Source organism: Melanotaenia boesemani, chromosome 2 (assembly GCF_017639745.1).
Source record: "Melanotaenia boesemani isolate fMelBoe1 chromosome 2, fMelBoe1.pri, whole genome shotgun sequence".
Lineage (NCBI taxonomy): Eukaryota > Metazoa > Chordata > Actinopteri > Atheriniformes > Melanotaeniidae > Melanotaenia > Melanotaenia boesemani.
Window position 1 is genome coordinate 38,699,373 of NC_055683.1, and position 7,767 is coordinate 38,707,139.

Genomic DNA, 7,767 nt, shown 5'->3' on the forward strand with positions numbered 1-7,767 from the left:
AGAAAATACATCATGTGCCACCAGTAAAGCTCAGTTATTAAAGCTGTTCCAGTTAGTACTGTGTCCAAATCACCCTGTAAGAGTGATAAATTATTAGCAGTTTCCTCAAACACACGCTAGAAGTTGACATTTCCTATGCCCCCAAAGGGACCTTCAGTGAAGGTTGTACCTCTCTGAAAGATGGCGTCCTCTTCGGGTAACGATGTCGGCGCGAACAATCAGGTAAGTGTTTAATTTTCGAGTAATTACACCGCGAAATAGTTCTAATTGTTTTAATATTTGTGACACAACGAGATAAGTAAAGGGAGAAGTCCAGAGTATGCATGTGCAGAGCCGTTAGCGCCATTGTAACTTGAAACCTTTGATTCTCGTACCCGTTGCTCTCGTCAGCCGACATCGGATTTACTTTGTAGATTGATTGATAAGGACAGGCGATCTTTGAATGATAAAATTGATATAATCCTAGTTTCTTGTTAATGGGATGTTTGCTAATGCCACAAAGGAAATTGAGAGATATGGAAGTTGACCATCCCCACAAATATGCAAACCTTTGCATTGACTTGATTACAAACACTGATATGTATTAATAACATAATTAGGGACCTTTTGAGGGTCTGTCAAGAGCTCATTTACAACTATCAGTATTGCTGTAGGAGCAGCTGAATACAGCACAGGTCCTTCCTTAGTCTTAATACAACACAGAAAATTGTAGAAAAGCAAAAACTTTACCAACTATGTAGGTTTTTTTATTTGTTTAAAAAAAAGATTATAACACTTGAGTCCCTGCAGGATCTTTGTTATGCAACATCCCATATTAATGCTTAACGTTAATGCTTACTTATTGCAAGTTGTACAGCCCTCATAATTTCCTTGTGTTTTCTCTACATGTGGATTACCTTTGCTGATATCTGTTTGTCAGAATGTCAACTACAGCTCAACAGTGGCAGCAGCTGCACAGAACCTTTCTCAGGGACAGCACCAGCCAGCACAAGGAGTGTCACATCCGCACCCGGCTCTGCTGCGGACACACCCACTCCAGCCAGGCATCATCGTAGCCAATCCCCAGAATTCTAACCTGTTACACCTGTGTGTAATCTAGCCATCAGGCTTTAAATATCCCAGCTCCTCATTCATTACCTGTCGGACCTCGTTTCCACGTAGATGGACTCTCCTCCTTGCCCTTTCCCGGTCCCGACTTCCCAAGATCCCCGTTTGGATTCAAGTTTGGAGTTCCAAGATCCTCCTGTTCAGTTAAGCTCCCTGTTGACGAGTTGGAATAAATCTTGTCTTACACTCGGCTTGGTCTCTGTCAGGTCCTTCATAAAACAGAAGGTCCGACCAATTACAGAAGAAACAACGGATGGCTTCCTCCACGAACCACTTTTCCGGCGATCCCAAACAATGCAGCGGATTCCTGCTCCAGTGTTCCCTCCACATCGAAATGAATCCTGGCAAGTACCCAACGGATCGAGCTAAGATAGCTTACATTATTTCCCTGCTTTCAGGACCAGCGCTTCAATGGGCGGACGCACTATGGCAGCAAAACAGCGCGGTGATGCAAGCCTACGCCCCCTTTACACGTCACTTTCAGGAGGTGTTTGGGATTCCCCCCGGGGATACCACTACACAGGAACGCTTGTTTCGCCTTCGGCAGGGACGCACCCCCATCACCGAACATGTTTTGCTGTTTCGCACCTTGGCGGCAGCAAGTGGATGGAATGAGACCGCTCTCCTCACCCATTTCCGAATGAGCCTAGAACCATCACTCCGCCTCCAACTCTCTTCCCAGGACGACACTATCGGTTTGGAGAAGTTTATTCAGACAACCATTCAGGTTGCTCACCGGAGGGAGAGCTGCTTTCGGGACCTACCACCCACCACTGCTGCCACAGCCACTGAGGGCTTAGAACCCATGCAGGTGGATTCTGTACGCCTTACCCCCACTGAGCGCTGTAGACGCCTCACGAATGGTCTTTGTCTTTACTGTGGCCAGGCTGGCCATCGTATTGACACCTGCCACGTTCGGCCCCCACATCCTCGGGTGAGTCTGGCCTCAGCCTTTTCTATCTCTGCAAAACCCCTTACAATACCGGTCACGTTGTGGTCATCCTGTGGTTCTCTGACAGTCACGGCCCTCCTCGACTCCGGGTCCGAGGGGAACTTCATCTCCGACTCCCTAAAGCACCGCCTTCAGATCAGATGTCATCGCTGCCCGTCTCCCCTCAGCATCCAGACCATCACCGGCAAAAGACTTTCTCAACGATCCATTCACTTACAGACCCCACCTTTATGTCTTGGTGTAGGTTGCCTCCACAGAGAGGAAATTCAACTTCTGGTGTTGGATCACTCCCAGGTCGATGTCATTCTCGGACGGCCGTGGTTAGAGCAGCATGCCCCCATCCTTTCCTGGAAAACGGGAGAAATTCTACAGTGGGGTTCGGACTGTTATCCAAACTGTTTTCCCCAACTACCACAAGCCACTAGGATCACGATAAGTGCCACCACGATTGAAAGCCCTAACCTCCATTCGGAGCAACACCTCCCCACCGAATATGCATCATTCCAGGACGTTTTTTGTTCCCGCCGAGCAGCGCAGTTGCCACCTCATCGTTCCTGGGACTGCGCCATCGAGCTGCTTCCCGAAGGGAAACTTCCAGCTGGTCGCATTTATCCCTTATCCATACCCGAAACGAAAGCCATGGAGGAGTATATAGCCGAAGCACAAGCTCAAGGGTACATCCGACCCTCCACGTCACCGGCTGCATCCAGCTTTTTCTTTATAGAAAAGAAGGACGGCGGACTGAGACCCTGTATCGATTACAGATCCCTAAATCAGATAACGGTAAAATTCAGATATCCCCTTCCTTTAGTTCCTGCCGCCCTGGAAACCATGAGAGATGCCAAGGTATTCACGAAGTTAGATCTCCGTAGTGCCTACAACCTCATTCGGATCCGCCACGGCGATGAATGGAAAACGGCTTTTGTGACACCCACAGGCCACTACGAGTATCTCGTCATGCCCTACGGGCTTGCTAACGCCCCCTCAGTCTTTCAAGGGTTCATGAACGAGATCTTCAGAGACATCCTCAACCGCTTCCTCATAGTTTACATCGACGACATCCTAATCTTCTCCCCAGATCTCCAGACGCATATCCGCCATGTAAGACAAGTCCTGGAACGACTCAGAGCCCATCGTCTTTTCTTGAAGACAGAAAAGTGCTCATTTCATCAGACAACAGTCAACTTCCTCGGTTATGTGGTGGGACCAGATGGTGTGAAAATGGACAACAGCAAGGTGCAAACAATAGTAGATTGGCCAAAACCTGACACCATCAAAGCCCTTCAGCGTTTTCTGGGGTTTGCAAACTTTTACAGACGCTTTATCCTGAACTACAGCGCCTTGGCCAGCCCCCTCACTTCCATGCTCAAGAAGGCACCTCACACTCTTTCCTGGTCCGCCGAGGCAGACTGCGCCTTCGCTTCCTTGAAACATGCATTCACGACAGCGCCTGTACTACAGCATCCAAATCCAGTGGTACCTTTCTGTGTTGAAGTCGATGCTTCCACCTCAGGTGTAGGAGCCGTCCTGTCACAGAGGTCGGGAAATCCTCCTCGCCTCCGTCCATGCGCTTTCTACTCCAAAAAACTCAGCCCAGCGGAACAGAATTATGATGTCGGGAATCGCGAACTGTTGGCCATCAAACTCGCCCTCGAAGAATGGAGACACTGGCTAGAAGGAGCACAGCATCCTTTTGAAGTCCGCACGGATCACAAGAACCTGGCCTATATCCGTGAAGCAAGACGATTGAATCCCCGACAAGCAAGGTGGGCTCTCTTCTTTACCAGATTCCATTTCAACATTACTTATGTTCCAGGCTCTAAGAATCGGAGAGCTGACGCCCTATCCAGACTCCATGAAGGGACAGCATCACCTGATGAGCCTGAGCCTATCTTGCCCTCCAGGTTAGTAGTTGGCGCCATCCAGTGGACCCTGGAGGAACAAATTCGAGAGGCGTCACATGACCATCCTGCACCACCTGACGCTCCTCCGGATCGGCTGTTTGTTCCCCCCGATCTGCGGCTCTCCCTCATCGAGTCGGCACACGCGAGTCCCGGTACGGGGCATCCAGGTACTCAAGCCACACTAGCGTTATTGCAGCCCCGATACTGGTGGCCAGGAATGTCAGTCCAGGTGCGCCGCTTCATCGCGGGCTGTGCAGCATGTGCTCAGACCAAGAGCCCTCGGCAACTTCCATCCGGAAAACTACAACCTCTTCCAATCCCACAGAGACCCTGGTCCCACTTGGCCGTCGATTACCTTACAGACTTGCCAGCATCTCAAGGTAAAACCTGTGTTTTGGTGGTGGTGGATAGGTTCTCAAAAGCCTGTAAACTGATACCGTTTCCCAGTATTCCCTCAGCTGCGGACACCGCCAGAGGCGTCTTTGAACAGGTTTTCCGAAACTTTGGGCTCCCAGAAGACATCATCTCAGATCGAGGACCCCAGTTCATATCCCGGTTTTGGCGGTCGTTTCTCCGCCTACTGGGGGTTACTGTCAGTTTGTCTTCAGGGTATCATCCACAGACGAATGGACAGGCAGAACGGAAGATCCAGGAGGTGACCCGTTTCCTCCGTACATTCTGTCATGAGCATCCCGCTCACTGGAGTGAATTCCTGCCATGGGCTGAATATGCGCAAAACTCCCTGCGTCAAGCATCCACGAGACTGACTCCGTTCGAGTGTTTCTTGGGTCATCAACCTCCGCTCTTTCCCTGGAATGGCGAGATGTCTAATATGCCAGCAGTGGATGACTGGTTTAAACGTAGCGAGCGGGTATGGAGCCAGGCTCATCAACATCTGCAGCGGGCGGTTCGGCGCTACACCGACCAGGCCAATCGAAGGCGATCTCAAGAACCTGCCTTTAATGTTGGAGATCTGGTGTGGTTGTCGACACGGGATATTCGATCCCGCCACACCTGCCGGAAGCTGAGTCCCAAATACATCGGTCCCTTCAAAATCATCACTCAGATAAGTCCGGTTGTGTATCGCCTGGAATTACCAGTCTCCTATAAAATCCATCCCGTCTTCCATGTTTCTCTGCTAAAGCCTTATCACTCTCCTGTTGCTCCTCTTCCCCCTCCTCCGCCTCCTCTCCCGCTGGATACAGAGGATGGGTCGGTTTACGCCGTCCGGGGCATCCTAGACTCCCGGCGCCGGCGGGGGCGTCTGGAGTACTTGATCGATTGGGAAGGCTATGGACCGGAGGAGCGGTCTTGGGTGCCCCGGAGGGACGTCCTGGACCCGTTCATGCTCCGGGAGTTCCATCAACAGCATCCCGGTCGGCCCCGCCCCGGTGGCCGGTCCCGTCTTCGCCCCGGAGTGGCTCGTGGAGGGGGGGGTACTGTCACATCCGCACCCGGCTCTGCTGCGGACACACCCACTCCAGCCAGGCATCATCGTAGCCAATCCCCAGAATTCTAACCTGTTACACCTGTGTGTAATCTAGCCATCAGGCTTTAAATATCCCAGCTCCTCATTCATTACCTGTCGGACCTCGTTTCCACGTAGATGGACTCTCCTCCTTGCCCTTTCCCGGTCCCGACTTCCCAAGATCCCCGTTTGGATTCAAGTTTGGAGTTCCAAGATCCTCCTGTTCAGTTAAGCTCCCTGTTGACGAGTTGGAATAAATCTTGTCTTACACTCGGCTTGGTCTCTGTCAGGTCCTTCATAAAACAAGGAGGAAGGCAGGAACAGAGACCTTCCTCTGTAGATCAGGAGATGGCAAGGTTTTAGATAATATAGATTTTTAAAGCTGTTTTAACTGCATTTTGACAAGTTTGTGTTATAATTTGCTATGCTACCATTTTTAATAATTTTCCTCACTACATTCAGATCTTTCCCAGGGATTTTTGGAAAGAAAAGTTATCTTGGAAAATGAAAGATGCATAATCCAAAGATCCATGGTCCACCATCTTCAAAGACATGGAAGCCTTTCAGTTTCTATGTCTATCTGTTGAATTGTAATGTGGAAACAACACCATCCTCCTCTGAAGAGTTTGAGCTTGCCCAGGCTGGACTGGGTAAAAGACATCTCACAATGTCCAGGGACATGAGTCATGAAGAGGTACATAAGTATATAGATATTTAGATCTAAGATATGTCTCTGAAGAACATTTAATATGCAGACAGCACGATATGGTTATGTTTTCACAGTTCTTTGGACTTCTTCAAAATGAGTATCCTAAGATGTATGGTCTAACTGGAGGATGGCTGCTCTACAAAGCCACAGGTAGGGGTAACAAGTACACAAAAAATGATAGTCATTAAATTAGCATCTATGTACAAATAACTTGAAATGATCTGTTATATTAAACCTTTGTTTGACAATACTTCCTGCTTTGCTGCCGTGCGGACGCTTCCTGCTCTGCTCTCCTTTCTGCTTGCATTTTTCTTCTTTTTTTTCTTCTTTTTTCTTATCTTTACCGGCAAGAAATTTAGGAACAAGGACTCCTGGTCACTTATAAATCACTGGAACGAATATATTTTTGATAAATTTAGTTAAATTGCCATCGGAGAACTAGTGGAATGATGTCTCCTAACCCTGCAGTATCAGTGAGCTGCACTGAGTGTGAGCAACTTTCTTTGAGGATAACACAGTTGGAGAAGAGGATTGAAACACTGCAAGACATTCGTGTGAATGAAGAATTTATTGACTCTGTAGTAGCTTCTGTACATGCTACTGAGTTGTCAAATGGATTGAGTCACATCTTCATACGCGAAGGCATGTCGAATGTGGAGCCTCCCGCGACAGACCTGGCTGATACACTTCCCTGGATGTGTTCAAATGACATTGGAGTAGCTGAGGAAAATCCCAAACCGGACCATCAGACTGATCTCTCCTTCTGGAACACTGTTGGTGCCAGACCAAAGTCCTCAACCCCGGCCAGAACCTGGTCTGATGTTGTTCGTCGCAGAGGTAAATCCAACAGGAAATTTAAAGCTCCAGCACTCACTCCACCATCTGAAGTCTCACTGCATAATAAATATGATGTGTTGAGTCATATTAAAATGAATGATGATGAATGTAATGCAAGGATTTATCAAAATTCAAGAAATAGCCCTAAAACTCAGCCCAGGGCTACCCAGACCAGGAGGAGAGGCCAAAATCCCACAAACAGGAGGACTAGAGAAGCTATCGGCACCTCCACACAAAAACAAATAGACACAATTCTGATTGGGGACTCTATAACACAGCATGTGAGGATGGCAAAGACGGAAAATTTAACACTTTTTGATACATCAGTCAGGGAACTGACAGAGATGTTGCCGACCATTCTGTCTTCACATCCAGATGGTATGAAGATTATTGTCCACACAGGGTCTTTTGATATTCTGAGGAGGAAAATTGGCTCTGAGATCCTGAAAAAAGACTTTTCTCTGCTGTTGGAGAGACTGTGTCAGTTGGGAGCACACCATGTTTACATTTCAGGACCCATTCCTACAGCAGGTAAAGGAATTGAACTTTTCAGTAGACTTCTTGGCCTGAACACATGGTTATCAAACGCATGTATCACCCATGGGATAAAGTTCATTGATAACTTCAATATCTTTTGGAACTGTAAGGAGCGATTCAGACCTGATGGTGTGCATCCAAATCTAACTGGATGCAGATTACTTGGTGCACACTTGCGTCATGCTGTTGGGACGGCAAACCCAAACATGAGTGTACAGATAAGAGCGAAGGACACAGCAGAGAGACGATCAAC